A 22739-nucleotide genomic window follows, 5' to 3' on the forward strand; every position below is an offset into this window, starting at 1 on the left:
TTAGAGCGAGAACAATCAAAATGTTTCCCATGGATGTTAGGGGTGTTAATACCTCCCCCTTGCATAACCGACTTCCTTACCCAACATATCTCTTTCCCCCGGATTTTATCGATGTTTTTCCTTTCCTTCGGGAATAAATAAAGTTTGATGGCGACTATATTGTATGTTCGAGCATGCGATGTGTTCGGGTATATCTCCACTAACATCAAAAGCCTTTTCCTCATTATCAGAATCCCAATTAGAATTTTCTCTAACATAAGCTTCTTATGGTATTTTTGACTTTTTAGAATCTGGAAGTTTAATCAATCTTCCTTTCGAACAAGCATATCAAGATTAAACCTTGATTCCTACAACAAGCACATTTTCCCACGAGTCAGTCTTAAAGATTAAAGAATCCTTTCATACTCACAAAGAAAATGACTTAAAGCAGAAAAGGTTTCTTGATTTCTTCAACAAGCACACTTGTCCCATGAGTCAGTCTTAAATATTAAAAATCCTTTCATATTCACAAAATAAATGACTTAGAGTAGAAGCAAGTTTCTTGATTTCTTCAGCTTGTCTTTCTTTACCTTCTGTAGTTTCCATTCTGTGACTAATGGAAGAAACTTCATTGAAAGCTGAAGCACTGACTAAATAGTTTTTCTCATCGGATCTTTTCTGTTTCGTTATTAAGTGAAATAAGCATAGACGTTATTAAGTGAAATAAGCATCGAATCTTTTCTCATCGGATCCATCCAAGTTTGTTAGACAACGAAATATAAATGCAGAAGTAAATAAATAGACACACAATATATCCTAGTTCCTCTCAAACCGAGAGTAGTTCATTCCCCTTGAAGCACAAGAGGTTTTCACTATAATCAATCAGATTACAATATGCTCAATCAAACTAGAAAGAGACTTCTACTTAAGCCCTTAAGCAAGATACTTCATTACCTGAACAACCTGTTCAGGACTTCCTACTCAATCCCACGAAAAGAGACTTCATGCTCAAATAAACCCTAAAATAGACTTCTTGCTCTTCCCTCAAGCATGAGACTTCAATGCTCAACCTATTCAGAAAGAGATTTTTCGTTCTTCCCTCAAGCATGAGACTTCAATGCTTAAACCCTTGGTTCAAGAATTCTTTGCTCAAGCATTCAACAAGTGACTTCTTTGCTCAATCTAACAAAAAGAGGCTTACTCTGAGCATAACGGCTAGAGTCTTCAAATTCTCTTAACAAAAGAGTCTGGTATTAACCTTGTGCTTATATGTGTGCCTCTTAGTTAAGTAGATACACAAGGTTTTACACTCTTGAGGAGAATATAAGTTGATTGCTCCTAAGTATGGAAGAATGGAGTTTTCAATCTTCTTCTCTCCATGCACATATTTTATTCTTAGTTGTTCCTTTTTGTTATGTTGATCTTATTGATCATATTCACTATACTCTCACACACTCTGTAACACCCCATTTTTTATTAGATATTTTATTATATTTTAATTGTTTGAATTATGGATTTTGATGATTTATTTTATGCCTGGGTGTTGGAGGATTATGTATCCTTGAGTTAGGGGTAGAGAGGGATGATAGAAGTAAGTAGAATAATTTAGAATTGTTTTGATAATTAAAAATAAAATTTTATTTATTTTTATTATATTAATTAGTGAAGATAGAATAATTTGGCCAAATATGAGAAATTGAGAAAGTTGGTGGGAGGAAGGAATATGAGATAATTAAGTTTGGGTCAAGTTGGTGATTTAGAAAAGTTTACCCTAAAAATAAAAAGTTAAGAGGGACCTAGGCTTAGGGAGATTTTCATAGTAAGTGACATTTGAGAAAAAGGATCAAAGAGAAAATAGGAAAGATGATCAAGGGAAGAGAGTGAAGGTTTCAATTCATACATTTTACAAGGAATTCAGGTAAGGGTGGAAATTTGTTCCAATAGTAATGGATATAGTAGATGGGTAGAATGGAGGAACCTTTAACCTCTTTAGGGTTGGATGTTTTGATTCATAATTTTGAATTTGGATGATATGATGGTTGTTATATGATGATTATATGATGAATTTTGTGTCCCTTACGTGCGTGTATTTTTCTATTTTTATGATTGAACATATATCCACCATTGTTGCAATTTCGAAGGTTTTAGGCATAATCTTATAAATATGATTAAATGATTTAATTGTGTTAAAACTGTAAATTAATTTTAGATAATTAGAGTATTGTATGGGTTGTAATTTTATGAGCGTTTGGGTTTTTACGGAATTGAAATCGGAGGTCCGGAAGACCTCAAACGATGAAAAACGTATAAAATTATGCATTTTATCCGTCACAGCCGCGCTCAGCGCGAGAGCCTTTTTTTGTGTTTTTTGGTCGAAATCATTTTGGCCATAACTTTTGATCCGTAAGTCCAAATTGAGTGTCATTTGAAGCATTGGATATATGAAACAGAGGGCTATAACTTTGTTTCAGGAATAAAATAATTTTGGGGATTATTTCATGGACGTTTTGGGGGTTAAAGAAGATGAAAATTGTGTAGGAAATTTTAGAAAGCAACAACTTTTTAGTAATAACTTCGTGCACGGTTTTGATCATAACTTTCAACTCGTGAATCATTTTGGGTCGGGGTTTGAAGCATTAGAAAGATGACTCTCAAATATATAAAATGATGGTGATAAGTGAATTGTTTAAGTATTATTCGTATGCCTACTGTATTGGTGAAATTTTTGTTCATACGTTTGATTAATGAATTGTTGACATATCCCACCAACGATTTTGGTCATAACTTTTATTTCGTAAGTCCGACTTTAATGCCGTTTAAAGCATTTGAAAGCTAAAACTCAGACCTATAACATGGTAGTAATTGTTGAGATGTTTTAATAATATTCATATGCCTACTATGTTAATAAATATATTGGTTTATACGTTTGGTTTATGAATCATTGCATTATTGTAATATCACGGTGTGATAATTATGTTGTTATGTCGATGATGTTAAGATGTTAACGAGTTGCTGCTGTTTGTTGATATTATTCATGTGGTAACATGAATTGGTTATTGCATGATGAATGATGTGATGCATAAATGATGAGATGTGTGTGGGGATCCTTTAGGTGAACCTTGTTGTGTTAATGCATGTCATTTGAGAGTTATGCATCTTAGCGTACGGGCTTCGGTCCAATTTTGGTGAGCATCGGTTATATAGTGATGGATCGGGTGCAAGTATCTAATTCTTATTATGGGGGATTATTGAAGCGTTACTTATGTTGATGGTAACTATTTTTGGTGAGTCTCGATCCCATTATGATGGATCGAGTGCGAGTAGCTAATTCCTATTATAGGGGATTAGTGAAGCATTATCTATGGTGATGGTAGCGATTTTGGTATGCTCCGGTTCTAAGATGGAGTCAATCCTATGGTGGGGATCATGGAGTGAGATGAACCTGAGTGTTCATATTTGGTACCATGTGCATGTCGAGTCGGTGTTGAGTATATTGCATAAGTGTTACATTTGTATTGGTTGTTATTGATGTGTTGTTGGATGCGATGTTGTTGCATATGATGTTAATGATAATTGAGATGTGGTTGTGTATGATGTTGATTATGACTTGGATGTAAGAATGTGATATATTGTTGTCATTGATTGTGTAAATGTTGTACTCTATTCTTCTTTTTATATCGTTATTATTGAAATGAATTCTCACCCATTTTGTTTGAATGTTGCCTTTACATGGGCATCATGCAGATACTCAAGAGTAGTATTGTTGAAGTAACTGGAAGGTAGCTCTCGGATTACTTCTTTATTTTGTCGCTTTTACTAGTGGTACCTTGCTCTGACCATGTAACATCGGGTTGGGTTAAACGCTTATTCTATTCCTTATGCCTGATTATGTTAAAGTCATAAGACTAATTTTATTATTGAGAATTCTTAAGATGTTGAGTTGATTGATTATAACTCTCTTATTTTATTATTACAATTGAAACTGAGACTAGATGTTATTACTTGCTTTATCTTCCATAACTGTGATGATAATTCCGCTGCGATGATACTTTAAAATGGAAGTGAGCATGCAGTGACAAGTTATGAATATCTTATTATGTGAATATATAATACTGATCAGATGAGATGGATGTCGTGTAAACATCCCAGGTATGATTCAGATAAGTGGGATATCGTGTAAACATCCTTATTACAAATATGTGTATTAAAATTCACTTTTGAAACCCGTGTTACGGAGTAGGTCATGTGTGTTATGAATGTGTGACACCCTACATGGTTTTATTTTATATTTAATTTACGCGATAAATTATGAGCGGGGTTTAGGGTGTTATATTAGTGGTATCAGAGCAGGTTGGTCTATCCGACCAGGTTGTTTAATTACATTTGTTCAATAGTATACGACATGCGTGTGAGAGCACTGTCGATGGTTGTTTTGTTTTCCATTTACAGATTGGGAATAAAACAAGCGGGGGAGAAGCGTCTAATTCTCTTGGATGTTCCAACTGTATAGAGCTTGTATATCATGTTGCTGCATGCAAGAGTGCAGTGTTTGCTAGTTAACCTATTTTGAGAATGTTGTGCTTGTCCTGAACCCGAAGAGAGGTCAAATTCGAGGATGGTGTCGATTAGCAAAATGGTGTGATCCTTAAGGGAATACAATCAGGTGTTCTCGTTGGTCGCTTCCTTGTGAGGGGGAAGGCGATGTTTTGGCCAGAGATGATCCAGTGGTGTGTTTGTTGGTGTAAGCCCTAGAGGCCAATACTTTTGGTACTTGTATCGAATTATTTATTAATAATAAAAGGCTTTTTTCTTTATTATGTTTGTTTAATAAAGTCCCTAGAATAGCTAGTCCGTTTAATGTATCAAGTATGACTTAATCATGAGATCACATTAAACATAAGGACACTATTCTTAAAGTATCCGTAGTCGAGCTTTATTGTGAAGTGGGATAACATTAAAGCATGAAGACTATTATGTTTATAGACTGATGATCACATCTCATGGATCATGGATAAGGAGTTATCAAGTCTTAAACATAGGTATGAATATTAAGAGTAATATTTATACTGGATTGACCCGCTATGAGAATACTATATAGAATGTTATGCAAAGTGTCATAAGTTATTCTCATGGTGATAATGGTGTATACCACCCTTCGACCTGAAACCACTATGGACCCTAGATGTAGAGTCGAGTGCCTTATTGTTGATCAAACGTTGTTCGTAATTGGATGACCATAAAGACAGTTGATGGGTACTCCACGAAGCATGCTAAGGGACATGAGTGACCTAGATGGAATTTGCCATCCTGCGTAACAGGATAAATGTCTATGGGCCCAATATTGAACTGGACAAGGATGACACGGTCTATGCCTTGTGTTCAATATAGACATAAGGGCAAAAGGGTAATTGTGCACATTAGTATTATCACATAAGGATTTGTCATATCACATGACATTTTCGTGTCTTGGGTAGCAGTGATGTGTTGCTAGATACCGCTCACTGTTTATTATTTTAAATACGTGATTTAATATAATTGCCAATGCCGCGAAAACCTACAGGGTCACACATAAAGGACAGATTGATGAGAGATAGAGTAACTAAGGAACACCGTAAGGTACGGTGCACTTAAGTGAATTGTAGAACATCGTAAGATACAGTGTACTTAAGTAGAATACGAAATATGGTAAGGTATCACGCGCTTAAGTGAATTTGGCATATTATAAGATATGGGCCACATACACTTAAGTGGGTTTTTTAGCTTGAAGCCCACACAAGTGGTTCTATAAATAGAACCCCTGTGTAAAAGCATTTAGCAGTTGCAATTTCGGTTCTCTCTCTCTCTCGCTCAAAGCCTTCATTCGTAGCATCTAGCACTGAGATTGAAGGAATCCGTTCGTGTGGACTGAGTAGAGGCGTTGTCATCGTTCAACGTTCGTGATCGCTCCGTAGATCTGCATCAAAGGTTACAATCGCCACAAGAGGTAACGATTTTATCACTGATCATGCCCATTCGTAAGGATCAGTAAAGGAGAATTTTTAAATTCCGCTGCATTTTGGATCGCCCTTCTCCTTCAGTGTTGAGTATCGTGACGTGTTCCCTGAGGATGTGTATAATTTGTATTTTGTTAGAACAAGTTAACGTTATTCTTAGAATAAATTGGTTAGAGTTAAACCAAGTTTTTACCAATTATTTTGATAAGTTGGTGCGGTGTGCTGCTGATTGCAAGAGCTCAAGCGATGGTACAAATGTTTTGTTCCTAACACTGAAGATGTTGTGGATTCGAGATTACTGTCTGTCGGTCAAGTTGGGAAGTATTTAGGGAAAACGATCAGGTATTATTAATGTTATTTCTCAGAGAGTAGTGAGCAATGTGATTACTAGTGTTATGCCAGTGGTGTGTGATTCCTGATGTTTTCCTGAAGATATATATGACTTACCTCCAGAGCATGAATTTGAGTTCGATGAACGACAAGAGTTGACGTTTGTATCAGCGAAGCAAGTGAGAGAGTCCTTGAAGGATATGGCACAAGTGTTTGTGATGTTAGCTTCGTTACAAGCTAGAGGAAAGGGAGTAGTTCGTGATCTTCCCGGAGTGTGTGAATTTCCTGAAGTGTTTCTTGAAGACATCAGTGATTTGCCTCCATAGCGCAAAGTGGATTTTTCTATAGACTTAGTACCTGGTACTAGTCCGGTGTCGATGACTCCTTATAGGGTGTCTACTTCAGAGTTGGGGAATTGAAGAAGCAACTAGAAGATTTGCTTGAGAAGAAGTATGTTCAACCAAGTGTTTCTCTGTGGGGTGTGTTGGTGCTGTTATTGAAGAAGAGGGACGGTAGTATGAGGTTATGAGTGATCCGAGAATTGTATTGCAGAAATTGAAAGAGAACCATTTGTATGCAAATTTTTTCCAAGTGAGAGTTATGGTTAAAGGAAGTGAGTTTCCTTGGTCATGTGATTCTAGTAGTGGTATAACTGTGAATCTATCGAAGATAGATATCGTGTTACAATGGGAGACTCTGAAGTCTGCCACTGAGATTAAAATTTTTTTTTTGGATTGACTGGTTACTATAGGAAGTTCATTGAAGGTTTTTCAAATTTAGAATTATCGTAAACTCAGTTGACTCGAAAAGGTCAAGCGTATGTTTGGGATGTTCATTATGAAGATAGTTTCCAAGAACTCAAGAAGAAGTTGACGTCTGCTCTAGTTTTGATTTAGACGAATCCAAGTTATTCCTTTGTTGTATATTGTGATGCTTCGAAGATGGGTGTGGGAGGTGTGTTGATGCAAAATGGTCAAGTTGTGGCTTATGCTTAGAGACAATTGAGATTTCATGAAAGGAATTTCCCTACGCATGATCTTGAGTTGACAACAGTGGTATTCATGTTGAAGATTTGGAGGCACTACCTATTTGGCTCCAAATTAAAAGTGCCCAGTGATCAAAAGTGTTTGAAATATTTATTTGATGAGAAGAGTCGAATATGAGGCAGGGGAGGTGGCTTGAACTTCTGATTTTGATTTGAGTTACCATCCGGATAAAGCTAACGTTGTAGCTGATACGATGAGTAAGAAGTATTTACATAGGTCTATGCTTATGGATTGAGAGTTAGAACTGATTGAGCAATTCAAAGATATGAGTTAGTGGGTGGAGAAACGCCTAACAATGTGAAGTTGGGTATGTTGAAGCTGACTAGTGATATCCTTGAAGAGATCGGAGAAGTAAGAGATCTGATTTGAGTTTGATAGGTCGTCTCACATTAATCAACCAAGGTAACAAATATGATTTCCGAGTTGATGAAAATGATGTGATGATGTTCAGAGATAAAGTTTGTGTTTCTGATGTACCCGAATTTAAGAGGAGGATTCTTGAGGAGGGTCACATAAGTGGATTGAGTATTCATCATGGTGCTACGAATATGTATCAAGATTTGAAGATGTTTTGGTGGCCAGGAATGAAGAAAGAGGTTGCCAAATTTATGTATGCTTGTTTGACCTGTTAGAATTCAAAGATCAAACATCAGAAGTTATTGGGTCTGATGCAACCATTGAATATTCCATAATGGAAATGAGATAGTATTAACATGGATTTTGCAACAGATTTACCAAAGACTTCAAAGGGATGCAATTAAGTTTGGGTGATTGTGGATAGATTGACCAAATCGGCTCATTTTGTACCGATGAGGATTTATCCTTTGTAGAAGATGGATGAATTGTATATTAATGAGATCGTGAAGTTGCATGGTAATCCTTCAAGTATTGTGTCAGATAGAGATATGAGATTTACATCGAGGTTTTGGGAGAGTCGATTGACTACTTTGGGTACTAAGCTAAAGTTGAGTTCTTCTTATCTTACGTAAACGGACCGTCAAATAGAGAGGACTATCCAGTCTTTGGAGGATTTGTTAAGGGCTTGTGTGCTAGAACAAGGAGGTACTTGGGATAGCTACTTGTCGTTGATTGAGTTTACCTATAACAATAATTTATATTCTAGTATCAAAATGGACCATATGAGGTGTTGTATGGTAGAAGGTGTAGAACTTATTTGTGTTAGTATGAGTCGGGCGAACGTGTTGTGCTCGGACCTGTCGCAGAGTCGTCAGAAAAGTTACCATGACAAGAGGAGGAAAGCTTTTGAATTCCAGGAGGGAGATCATGTGTTTTTAAGAGTTACGCATGTAACTGGTGTTGGGCGAGCTTTAAGGTCTCAAAAGCTCACGTCGCATTTTGTTGGTCTATACCAGATTTTACAGAGGATAGGAGAGATGGCTTATCAGATTTCTTTGTCGCCGTCGCTTACTAGTCTTGATTATGTGTTTCATGTGTCTCAGTTGAGGAGATATATTTCGGAGCCATCTCATGTGATCCAGGTGGATGATGTGTAGATGGGAGATAATCTGACTGTTGATGTATCACCTGTGCAGGTAAAGGACCGGGGAGTGAAGCAAATGCATGGTAAATAGATTGTCTTAGTGACGGTAGTTTGGGTGGACCAGCTTGTGAGAGCATGACTTGGGAGCGTGAGAAGCAGCTGAGGGAGTCATATTCGACTCTATTTTCCTCATGTAATTTTCGAGGACGAAAATTTCTTAAGTGAAGGAGAGATGTAACACCCTATTTTTTATTAGATATTTTGTTATATTTTAATTGTTTGAATTATGGATTTTGATGATTTACTTTATGCCTGGTGTTGGAGGAGTATGTATCATTGAGTTATGGGTATAGATGGATGATAGAAGTAAGTAGAATAATTTTGAATTGTTTTGATAATTAAAAATAATATTTTATTTATTTTTATTATATTAATTAGTGAAGATAGAATAATTGGGGAAATATGAGAAATTGAGAAAGTTAGTGGGAAGAAGGAATATGAGATGATTAAGTTTGGGCCAAGTTGGTGATTTGGAAAAGTTTACCCTAAACATAAAAAGTTAAGAGGAACATAAGTTTAAGGAGATTTTCACAGTAAGTGGCATTTGAGAAAAAGGAGAAAAGAGACAATAGGAAATATGATCAAGGGAAGAGAGTGAAGGTTTCGATTCAGAATTTTTGCAAGAAATTCAGGTAAGGGTGAAAACTTGTTCCAATAGTAATGGTATGGTAGAAGGGTAGAATGGAGGAACCTTTAATCTTCTTAGGATTGAGTGTTTTGATTCATAATTTTGAATTTGGATGTTGTGATGGTTGTCATATGATGATTAGATGATGAATTTTGTGTCCCTTATGTGTGTATATTTTTCTATTTTTATGATTGAACATATATCCACCATTGTTGCAATTTTGAAGGTTTTAAGCATAATCTTAAAAATGTGATTAAATAATTTAATTGTATTAAAACTGTAAATTAACTTTAGATAATTAGAGTATTGTATGGGTTGTAATTTTATGAACGTTTGACTTTTTACGGAATTGAAATCGGAGGTCCGGAAGACCTCCAACGATTAAAAACGTAGAAAATTATGCATTTTATCCGTCACGGCGCGTTCAGCGCGAGAGCCTTTTTTTTTGTATTTTTTGGTAGAAATCGTTTTGGTCATAACTTTTGATCTGTAAGTCTAAATCGAGTTCCGTTTGAAGCATTGGATATATGAAACAGATGGTTATAACTTTGTTTCAGGAATAAAATAATTTTGGTGATTATTTCATGGACGTTTTTGGGGTTGAAGAAGATGAAATTTGTGTTGGAAATTTTAGAAAACAACAACTTTTTTGTAATACCTTCGTGCACGGTTTTGATCATAACTTTAAACTCGTGAATTATTTTGGATTGGGGTTTGAAGCATCAGAAAGATGACTCTTAGAGATATAAAGTGATGGTGATAAGTGAATTGTTTAAGTATTATTCTTATGCCTACTATATTGGTGAAGTTTTTGTTCATATGTTCGATTAATGAAATGTTGACATATCCTGACGATTTTGGTCATAACTTTTATTTCGTAAGTCCGACTTTAATGTCGTTTGAAGCATTAGAAAGCTAACACTCAGACCTATAACATGGTAGTGATTGTTGAGATGTTTTAATAATATTCATGTGTCTACTATATTAATAAATATATTACTTTATACTTTTGATTTGTGAATCGTTGTATTGTTGTAATATCATGGTGTGAAATGTGTTATTCAATTCTAAAAATACAAAAAATATAATGGTTGAAAATCAAACTCATGATGATTAAGATTTTTTCTCAGTGTAAGAACAACTGATGTCCTCTGTTAGAGATAGAAAATCATTTTTAAAATGAAAATTAAAGCATCACCTATATTTTGAGACAATTTTTTTATTTAATGGTGGTCAAATTTATGACAGTTAAAAAAAAATCATTTTTTTAATTCTGTCCGCTAAAGCCGTTACATTCTTCTATATTTACAATTTATGCGATTTATTCATTAATATTAATTCTTAATTTTTTTTTCAAACTTAATAAATCTAATAACTATTTCATAAGATGCATGCATAACCATAAATGAAACTTTATAGAACAAGATATTTTCTTCTTACTAAATTATAAAAAAATATTATGAGAAATAATTTAAGAAATGCAAAAAAAATTGTATTACTTTAAGAAAGTTAAATGAGACTAACTATTTCTTTAAAATCTTGTGATTTTATAATTGCTTAAAGTGAGAACATTTTTCAGAAGCTTCTCTAAGAAAATTTATTTATCATTCATTTTTAAAAAATGATTTGCATTATGTAAAGTAACACAAAATATTTTTTTTTGTAAAGTTAACCGTTGCATAACTAATTTTCTTTTTTGTAATTCCTATAATATGGAAAGAAAAGAAACATTCAATTGCGCCGAGAGAAAGACCCAAACTCGGTGCCATTTCAAAAGCCAAGAAACTTTCGTGCTCATGGTTTGACCTAATGAATGTAGGGAAGAAAACTCTTTCTTCTAGGGTTTACTCATTCACCTTTTTAAGTCAAATGATGACAAAATGGGAAGCCACTTGTCTTTTCCTTGGGATCATGACAGCTACATGCATACCCCAATATAGAGACTTACATCATCATCATGGCCTACAACAAATATACATGCAACTTTGACATAACATGGCTACGAATATAAAAAGAAAATACAACAAATAAATATGTATCACTATATAACAATAAATGAAACGGCCAACTGCCCTGAAAATGAAAAGGAGAGAAGTTGAAGTTTGAAAAAGAGGATAGCATCTAGCGTCTGCCAAAAGAAAATTAATGGATATGGTCCATTGATCAATCCTACAAATTTTATTTGAGTGATTCTTGGACAGCATAATACTACTTTGATTATGAAGTATGAACACCTAATTGGAACTCTGGCCAGAATTTGACCTCCTTGTCTTCTACCTAGTCTTACTAAAGGTGTGAGAATTTGACTATGGGCTTATTTAAAATCCTTGAACATCATAATGTTTGAAATGATTTTTAAGAAAATAATATTTTGACAATCATATGTTTCTTTTACATCTTGTGATAATGAGAAATAAAAAAAGTTACGTGATATATTGGTGATGTAGTAATATATTGACAAAGAGAGAGATGTTTCAGCTTAGTGAGGAGAGGGATAGATAGATTTAGTTTTATTAGTCAATTAGAGATGAAGACTCTTAATATTCGCTTGGTCTTTGGGTCAATATCTTTTCTGTCTGATATGATGCTTCTTTTGTCTCTTTAGTGTGTGGGGGTAGGTATGTGGGTTGACACTCTGTTTCCTCTTGGTGAAAAGAAGTGACTTTCCTCGGTTCCAAAAAGGACGATCCTCTGGATTGGTATGAGAGAGAGCTTCTTAAGAAGGTGGGATCAGGTCACCTGACATCCGTTTGGGAGGATCCTTGGATAGCGCTAATACCTCTTGAGATAAGGTTTCAAAGACTTTTCACTATCTTTGAAATCCAAGATAGATTTGTGGATGAGATAGGGAGATGGACTGAGGGAAGGATCTTGTAGGGCCGTAGATGGAGAATATCCTTCTTCGTTCATGAAGAACATTTGGTTTTTGATTTCTTTGTTGTTCCTTAAGAGTTTCAGTTTAGTGAGGAGAGTGATAGGTGGGTGTGGAAGCATAGTAAATATAGAATTTATTTTGTCACATCTTCTTATAAAGCCCTAGTTTATCTCATCTTTCCCAATGATACTCGTCTGATTAGGTCAAATCTATATCTTCCACTTATTTGGGATAGTCGGGCCCCATCTAAGGTGGTGGTCTTCTCCTGACAACTTTTGTTGGATAAGTTCCCTTCTAGTGAGAATCTATTCAAGTGAAAGGTCATAGGTGACCATGATTGTATCTCTTATATCTTATGTGAGGAAAGGCTAGAATTTGTCTCTCATTCCTTAGTTATAGTATGGCTTCTAGTGTCTGGTATAAGATCTTTCAATGGTTGGATGTTCAGCCGACTCTTCCTAGTGAGCCTATGGATCTTTTGAGTTTTTCTTATCTGTAGGAGTTAAGATTAAATTTATAGGAGGTTCTATTATGATCTGGTATGCAGTGGTTCAAACCATTTGGTTTGTGTGCAATGATAAGTTATTCTCTGGTTGTCAACAAACGTGAAAGAGGTGGAGAATAAGAGTATTTTTGCTTGGCATTGGCTTTTCGATGGATGAACCGTTAACTCTTTCTCCTTTTTTGACGGGCTTCTGAACCATAACATTTGTTTAAACCTCTAGTGGATCAAATGTTCTGATTTGAGCCAGAGGTATTCCATGGTTTTGGTGTTGCTTTGTCTCTCTTGGTCTGTCGATGGTAGGTCTTGCATTCCGAGATCTAGTTGGGTGATCAGTTTGGCTGTGAATACATTGAGTGTGTATTTTGTAGGAGATTTTTACTCTTCAACTGGTTTATGAGATGGTCGTCGGTGTCTTATTCTTTTTTGCCTTAAATACACGTTTGATCCCCTAATTTGAAGGTTTTTAACTTTTAATCCTTTTATTTTAAAAATCAACTTTTTGGTCCCTAAAATTTATATCACTTAAGATTTAGTTTGTCCCCCTCCAATTTTGCAAACATGCCAATGATGATTAGGAAAGAAAATATATTTTTAATGAGTTGCGAATATTGACTAGGATAATTAAATTATTAATATTTTTAAGTAAGATTTTTTAGAAATTTATTTAAAAGTTAATTAGTTCAAATCTTAAAATGAATTTTATTGGATCTAAATCCAGATTTTTGTAACATTCCAACAATCGATGTGGGACTTATGAGAAGCAAAACCAACAAAATCCTGCACTGCATTCTAGAAGGAGACCTTGAGGAAATCATTTGTTTCAACTTTATCCTACAGTGCATCCAACAAGAGACAACATAGCATAAGTTCCTAATGTTTCAACTTTATCCAACATTAAAAATTAAGATTAAAAGATTGTGTAGAAGTAAACTCACGGTAAAATCTTTAGGTAGTAGTTCCATATTATGAGTAAGAAGCAGTTGATATATACATCAGATTCCATCTTTTGACTTGTTAAACACAATTCATCAGTTAATTCGGATACCATAACCCCGAGGACATGTACATATTTTATATGTAGATCATCTACTCGTGTTCTAAACTTTATGGTTACCTGCAAAAGAAGCAACAATGTTTATTGGACAATATGAAGACAACTGAAAAAGGAAAATAACTAATTAAAGAACACAAACAAGTTAGTGGAACTCATACCCAAGATGCTGGTATCACTTGGGGAGACGGAAAAGGTAAGATTCTCAACAATGGTCAGTTTCTTACTTTATCTCCAGATAGAATCTCAGGCTCTAGCTTTCAATTCATGTTGGCTTACTTTTAGTTTATGTGTGGGATGCAGTGCAGGATTTTGTTGATTTTGTTTCTCATGCGTCTGACATTTATTGACTTACTTTTAGTTTAAGTGTTTATAAAGCACATACTAGCTTACAATATTGTCAACTTGTGGGTTGTTGGAACATTGCAAAGATATGGGATTAGGCCCATCAAGATTTATTTTAAAATTTTAACTAATTAATTTCAACTAAATTTCTAGAAAAACTTAATTAAAACTATTAAAATTTAATTAATTAGTTTATTAAAACAATATTAATGAATTAATTATCCTAGTCAATAATGAAAAATAAAAATAGGTATGTGATATATTGGTGATGTAGTGGTGTATAGTCAAAGAGAGATTTTTTAGTTTAGTGAGGAGATGGATAGATGGATTTAGTTTTATAGTCAAACGGAGATTAAAACATTTAACAGATTGGTCTCGTCTTTGGATCAATATCTTTTTCACCCGATATGATTCTTCTTTTGTCTCTTATGTGTAGGGGGTAGGTATGCGGGTTGACACTGTTTCCTCTTGGTGGAAAGAAGTGACTCTTCTCTGTTCCAAAAAGGACGATCCTCTGAATTAGTATGAGAGAGAGCTTCTTAAGAAGGTGGGATCAGGTCACCTGACATTCTTTTGGGAGGATCCTTGGATAGGGCCAATACTTCTTGAGATAAGGTTTCAAAGACTTTTCACTATCTTTGAAATCCAAGATAGATTTGTGGATGAGATAGGGAGATGGATTGAGAGAAGGATCTTGTGGAGCCTTAGATGGAGAAGATCCTTCTTCGTTCATGAAGAATATTTGGTTTTTGATTTCTTTCCTGTTATTTAAGAGTTCCAGTTTAGTAAGGATAGTGATAGGTGGACCTAGAAGCATAGTAAATATGGAATTTATTTTGTCGCGTCTTTTTATCAAGCCTTAGTTTATCTCATCTCTCCCAATGATACTAATCTGATTAGGTCAAATCCATATCTTCCACTTATTTGGGGTAGTCAGGCCCCATCTAAGGTGGTGGTCTTCTCCTGACAACTTTTGTTAGATAAGTTCCCTTATAGGGAGAATCTGTTCAAGCGAAAGGTCATAGGTGGCCATGATTGTATCTCTTATATCTTATATGGAGAAAGGCTAGAATTCGCCTCTCATCTTTTCGTTAGTTGTAGTGTGGCTTCTAGTGTCTGGTATATGATCTTTTAGTGGTTGTGGATTCAGTCGGATCTGAAGGTAGAGAAAAACAAGAAAGGGGGGTTTGAATTATTTTCACAGTAGTCAAAAACTTTTGCAACACCACACACACGAAATTAAAAGCTATCAACACAAGAAATTTATCCTAGTTCACTTGAAAATCAAAACTACTCCAGTCCACCCGACCAAAGTGATTTCACCTTCAATAAGGACTTAATCCAATAATTCAATTGATTATAAAAACGTCTAAGAGTTCAACAATCGCTTAGCACTCTAAAGTCTACATACTTCAACAAGTCACTTGAGAAAAATAAACAACTTTAAAGAGTTACAAGTGTTTGCCTTAGTGCTTCTAGGTAAATAGTATGAACACAATTAAGAACAATGATCAATGATCACACACTGTAGCGGGGTATTCGTTACCTTTAGATTTATTTACTAAATCAAAAGTAAATCATACAATTCAAGTCGCCACCGCACTTCTATTTATCCAAAGGAAAGGTTAGAAAGCGAACAAAAACCGAGAAGTTTTATCAAATCAAAAACTAATAAAAATGTCAGAGATCTGGGTAAGGGGGTTGGTTATGCAATGAGAAGGTTTTAAGCACCCAAAACATCCTTAGTACTCTAAGGGAGCCCTTTTTACGAATGTTGTAAGGTAGGTTGGTATTTGTGAAAATATTTGTGCAAACATGATTGGGGAGATGAGAAAAGAATATACAAGTTATTTACAATTTTGTGTTTGAATGGATAAACCCATTGCCTACGTACCATCTTAAAAAGGTAGGATCAAAACCTCGTAGTTCGGGGTAAAAATCTCAAAATAAGTTGGTGAATTGATTGGTCAAAAGCCTTAAGGTCTTTTGTTATCAAAGGGAGAAAACTCAACCTAAAACCACAAATACACCATGTGAGGAGAGCTTCAACATGCCAGCGAGGGGTTAACCCTATAATAAGCATGGAAGACTTATAGTCCATCACTAAGGATATAGGTGAGTATTATATCAACCTCTAAGATAACTCAAACCTAATAGCTAATGTTTGTGAAAATCTTTAACACAAATGGTCATTGGAACCATAAAAACAATTGAGTGAATTGTATTTACAAATGAAAAGTATTCACAAAATAAGGTCAAATTTGACTTAGAATTCAATTCAAAATAAGTGTTATGAAAAGAGTTTGGAAAAATCAAAGGCATAATGCCTAGGTTTCTAAATTTGAAAACAATGTTAATGTTTGCACAAAAGGTTTGGCTTGGGTTAGAGTGGAGAGAAGAAGAGAAGGGCTAGGTCCTAAACATGCAAAGATGAGGGAAAAGAAATAAAACCACATGGAGTTCCCTTCTTGAGATCATAAAGATGATCCAAGTTGCTCTACTCCTTTGGACTTAGCAAGCAATAAGCAAATAACTTAAGCAATCAAGCAAATATCAATCAAGCTCCTAGGAATCTTCCAATTGGCTTTTGTATCTCTTTATCTTGGATGTCCATGACAATGGTTCTTCTAATTGGCTCAAGTTTAGGATCCCTAGCATACAAGAACACACAAATAAAAAAGTTCCACAATGCAATAAAAGAATGGACAAGAGTGAGTTTAGAATTAGGGGTCCTTTCAATGTTGTCTTCAAGATTAAGCATTCTAAAGGCATGAGGCCTAGTTGCTCTTTGACAATTTTAGCATTCTAAAGACATGAAGCCTAGTTGCTCTTCAAACTCCCTTAGCATAGGTAAGGTCCTAAATCTAAGTCCTTTCTCCATTTGCATTGGGTTCACATAAACAAAACAAAACAAGCACAAGACAATAGTATATACACAATAATGTGCTCAAGTGAGCAAAAGGCAAATTGCATTAACATAAACATGAGCTCAAGTGAGCAAAGGGCAAAGACAAACGAATTAATGAGCAAGAAATTAAATTGCATTAAAGTAAATTGCAAGAATTAAATGCTTGAATTAAAAGTTAGTCATTAGTAGTTAGTGTTAGTGTGCCATAAGGAAATTTAGCGCTATGTTAAGCAATCGTAAGTGGACTAATGTAGTATTCACACCTATCTGAGGCCGGTCAATAAAACTCTAGGCAACAAACACAAGTTAGAAACCATGACTAGTAAGCCAAGCTCCTACAACTTGCCATGCCAAAAGAAAAGAAGAGTGATATTGTATAGATTTAGGTTTTTTGCTTGACCAAGAAGCAATCTATCCTTAATGCAAAGCAATTCACTTGATCTTTGATCAAGATGGATTTTATTTGAATCAAGGAAGGTTAAGCCCCTCATATGTCAAGGCTAACCCCCAATCTTTAACTCATTTATCAAAAAGAAAAAGAAGAAGAAATGGAATGTACATGAATGGAATTCAAATGATACAACCAACACACATTGATCAAACATGAATGGAATCAATATCAATCAATGGTAAACAGAAGTGAGATGAAGCTTAGAAGTCAAGAAACAATAAAAATATTTTTGGTATTTTTGAAATTAAAATAATACTTGAATTAAAATAAACAAATATAGGTCAAACTTCAAATCCAATTCAAATCAACTTGGAAAAGTCCAATTGGATCATCATAAGTTCAACATGGTCAAACAAGGTCTGACAAAAAATTTCATCATTTTTGGAAAACAGAAACTAATTTTAAACAATTAAAAATGAAGAAAAATAACATAATTGAACTAAAATCTCAAATGAATCTCAAATCAACTAAGAAATTGATGAGAATATTTTTCATAGATTCATCATCATTCAAAGATGTTAAAAAAATATTTTTGGCATTTTTGAATATGGAAAGTATTTTAAATGAATTAAAAATAACCAGAAAATAGAAAATTCACAAAAAATATTAAATGGAATCATAAAAAATATTAAAAATCATTTTCAGAAACTAGAATTAAAAAGAAAAATATTGCAATTGGTCCCATATTTTTATGATTAAAAATAAAGTTATGAATTTTTAAAATAAAATGGAATTAAAGAAAATAGAATGGAAAATCAGAAAATGGAAAAAACATGGAGCGTCTGATGTTGTCTCATTAAATGACATGGATCATCACATGTCCAGGAAGCGCGCACTCACCATACACATTAGTCAAACGCGTGGTAGGATGCATTAAATGAAGTCATAACATTCAAAGGCTGTGATTAAATTTGGAAACAACATCCAATGGTCCAAAACTCATCCACGTGGGGACGGTGGCGTACACCACCGTCTTCTCCAGCGAGATTCACAGTTCCGGCCAAAACATGCAGGTTTTAAAAACTTCACCAAAATGCACGATCTATATATCTTTAGAAAGCTGGGGTGATGTACATCACCCCTGTGACCTTGGTTTCTGATCTCACCTGATCAGGAGGGCCTTCCAAGGTCTTGGTGAATGGGCCGGAGAATGAAATGAGAGGGGGGTGTACCTGCAAGGTGCTCCAACGCTTAAGTCAGAAAAGGTACAGAATGAGATTATCAGAGTGTGAGTTAGTATATCTGCCCCTTTGCCATGAAAGGGGTATTTATATTGAGCCCCCAGCGCTGGGCCAAGGCTCCTAATGGGCTGGATTAGCTAGGCCCAAGGAGGAGCTGCCAGGGGACGCGTAAGAAGCGTTAAGACCTAGACCAAGGTCTGCCCCCTGGTCCAACTGCCCCTATCCCTAAGGAGACAATATAGGGGAGTTGGGTGACGTGGTGAGTGAGATGCCGTTATGGCTCTGCCCGACACAACTTAGGTGCCCGCGGCGTGGGTTGACGATGAGTGGATGGAGATCATATGAGGAGGACCCGCTCGTTGTCCGACACGTGTTTAAGGGGCCGGGGAGACATTCTCCGGGCGGACGGTCGTTCACCTGACGTGTCCTCGTGGTCGCTTGGATACGGTCGTTTGGACGTGGGCTTGGCGAGCATTGGGCCGTGCCGTGCTAAGTGTCGTGGCCCAGTCCAGAACAGGAGCCCCCCAAGTCGAGTCTCTGAGCCAGAGAGATGACTTATGCTTCAACTAAGGGTTCCCCGAGACGATGGGGAAGCTTGATCGTTAGACAGGTGAGGTCGTAACAGACCTATTCATGACTGACATTTCTCCGGGAATGTCGGGGATGGAGGTGATCGGTTGATCTGCACCTTCCTTGTAGTAAACGTGGGTATGGCGCGGGGAGGAGGCGTCTTGGTGAGTCGAGGAGACGGACAGGTGCTCGGGTCGTTTCAGCTTCTTATCTTTGATAGACGTGTCTCACGATTAGTGGCGTCGCTTCGTTTCGCGCGCAAAGACGGCGTAGGCAGGCTAGGCAATGATGACCTAGCGTGTTGGTCCACGTGCCAAGCCCTATAAAAAGGGGTTGAGTAACTTCATTTCTACCTTTTTTTCTCGCTCATACGTTCACCGGAGATCTCCACCTTCTCTCTCGTTTGCTTGCTCAACCGTCTGGACCGCCGTCTCCGCCCGTCCTCCTATCTGAACCACCGTCTTCTGCTCGGACACCACCGTACCCTTTCAACTTAACTATGTCAGGTATGATTTTCCACTGTGACCCATTCTTTTTCCTTGTTGTTTTCTGTCAAACGCATGATAATGTTGTAGAAATGTGGTTAGGTTTAACTTGGGAACAGTGTAGTGGACTGTAGGTGTATATTAGATGGTAGAAAATAGGGTTGGGATCCTACTGTACCGGGCATAAACTTCATATGCTGGGCAATACTTGCATAGGCTGTATGAAGTTTATGCCCGGTATCCATAGAATGCGCGCGCCACCGAGTTGAGCGCGGTTAGCGCCCGTCGCCGCTACGCCCTTTCACTTGACCTGCGGTGGAAGGGTGGATTTGATATGACGTCGAATTCACTCTTTCTGTCTGCGTTTCAGGTGCTACCGGGCGCTTACGACCGAGGAAGGAAGATTCTGGGTCCTCCACCGAAGACGCGACAATCGCTCGTCTCCCTGTCGGGGATGGGAGTGTCCGAGATGGTACCGAACACGCCTCCTCTTCCGGGCAGGTCGACTTCTCATGGGTTGCGGACGAGCCCTTGGAGGAGGAATCAGACTTCTGTGACGAGGCCATCACTGCTCACGCTATGGTCGAGACCATAAGCCGGGAGGATCCACCAAACTGGTATTGCTGCGCCCCCAAGGAAGAAGACCGCATTTGTCATCATTTCCCGGGGAAGCAGTTCACCATGTATGAATTTGCTTTTCGTGAGGCGGGGATTAGACTGCCCTTCAACTCCTTCCAGATGTCGGTCTTCAAGTGGCTCCGGCTGGCGCCGTCCCAACTACATCCTAATGCTCTCGCATTTATGCGGGCATTCGAGTTAGTTTGCCAGTTCCTCGGCATTGGTTGCACCCGGGCTCTCTTCTTCCACGTTTTTCATCTCCAGAGGTCCGGTTCCCGTGGTCGCCACAGTTGGGTTTCTTTCAAGCAGCCCGTGCGTCTGTTCAAGACGTACGAGGATTCTGTTCGCCATTTCAAAAGCCGGTGGTACGTGGTGATGCCGATTACCCGGGCTGCCCTTCACTCTCTCTACTACTATCAACGGGAACCCAACGGGGAGGAGACGCTGATGTCGAAGATACCGCTGAGGTGGCAGCGTGATCATTTCGATCTCTCCACGGCGCATTACCGGGTCAAGTACGCGATGCTCGGCGAGGAGGATAGGCTCGCGTACAAGAAGCTGGTCGATTACGTGCAGAGCTTCAGCTTGGCGTTCTGGGCGAATCGACAGGGCGTGCCCTACCTGGATGAGGCCGGGGAGCTAATCACCGAGACGCGTTATATCAATACGAAGGCTCTGCTCGAGTGTGATACCGAGGAGGAAGCTCTGGCGTTATTGAGTAGGCAGACCTTGTTTAGCTTTTTATTTCTGTTTATGACTTCGGTCGCTAATGTTTGTGTGTAATTTATTTGCAGGTGCCATGCCCAATGCTCGTGATCGGGTGCTGAAGCTAGCGAATCAGGTCGGCGCTCCTGACCGGGTGCCCAAGAAGAAGAAGAAAACTGTGGCCCGTGTCTCGGAGACTGCTGGCGATGCCGGGGTCGGTCCCTCGCAGGCGGCGAGCGTGATTCCTTCCTCTCCTCCTCGATCTAACCCGATCACCATTCCTGATAGCAGTCCGTCGCCAGCGGCTTCTCCCCTCCATAAACGGAAGCGTCCGGCTGGGGCCCTTACCAGGTCGTCTCCAGGAAGTTCGCATGGACCGGGCAGCTATCTTCTGCCTCCCTGCTATGTGGAACGGTCGTTCTTCAAGGCCGAGGAGTCGATTGCTGTGCCTGCGCCTGAGGCCAAGGCTATTCTGGACCAGGATGTTGCTGCCCGGAGGAAAGATCTGGCCAGGGATATTGCTGCCGTCATCCGGGTGATGGAGACGGCCATGGTTCTGACCGACACTTCGGTCTCCACCGCCTCGCTGGAGGAAGCCCTTTTGCAGGTTCGGACAGAGAAGGAAAGACTATCTCAAGATCTGTCGGACTACAAAGAAGAGCATCAGCTGCAGGAAGGGCTGAGCCAGAAGCTGGAGGAGGTGGAAAAGGAGAGGGACCAGTTGAAGGCTGCTAAGGCGAGCCTGGAAGAGCAGGTGGTCGACCATCAGAAGCTGACCGAGGACAACGCCTACCTACGGGCTCAGGTTGAGTCTCTCGAGGGAAAGGTCCGTCCTCTGGCAGATGAGACCGAGGAGGAACGCGCCCTTGGTTCGCGCGGTGAGCTGCTAGGGCATATTCGGACTCTCAACCAAGATCTTGTGGCCTGCTTCAAAGAGGGTTTCGACAATGCTGTCGAGCAGCTCGGGCTTCTGAACCCTGAGTTGGTGACAGAAGGGTCGGCCTATAACTGCTGCGTCCGGGATGGTGAGATTATCTGCCCGTTTGAAGCGGAGGAGGAGCTGGGGGGAGAAGAAGAAGAAGAAGAGGATGAAGAGGTGCTCCGAGCGGAGTCTTAGTTTATATGTTTTAGTTATCATGGCCTGCGTGCCTTATGTATTTTGGCCTTCGGGCGTTGTAATATGGCCTTCGGGTGTACTTGGCTTCGGCCGCTTTTATCGTTTCTAATGTATGAATATTTTCGTTATCATTCATTGTGCTCGTTTGTGTTTGATACTTGTTTGTATGAATTCGTACTCTGCTCGACTTTGTTAATCTCCTCGGTTTAGGGAACCGACGAAGTGTCGGGCTTTGTGCCCGTGGGTATCGAAGCCCGGGTCCGTTGTTCGAACCCTGGTCCCGAGGCTTGGGTCCTCCCATCGCGAGCTGGGTGCCCTGCCAGTCTTGGTACTTCGACGTTGAGTCTTGGTCAAGATCCCAACCGTCGGGGAGGGTTGTGTTTGTTACGTG

Source organism: Lathyrus oleraceus, chromosome 5, assembly GCF_024323335.1.
Source record: "Lathyrus oleraceus cultivar Zhongwan6 chromosome 5, CAAS_Psat_ZW6_1.0, whole genome shotgun sequence".
Lineage (NCBI taxonomy): Eukaryota > Viridiplantae > Streptophyta > Magnoliopsida > Fabales > Fabaceae > Lathyrus > Lathyrus oleraceus.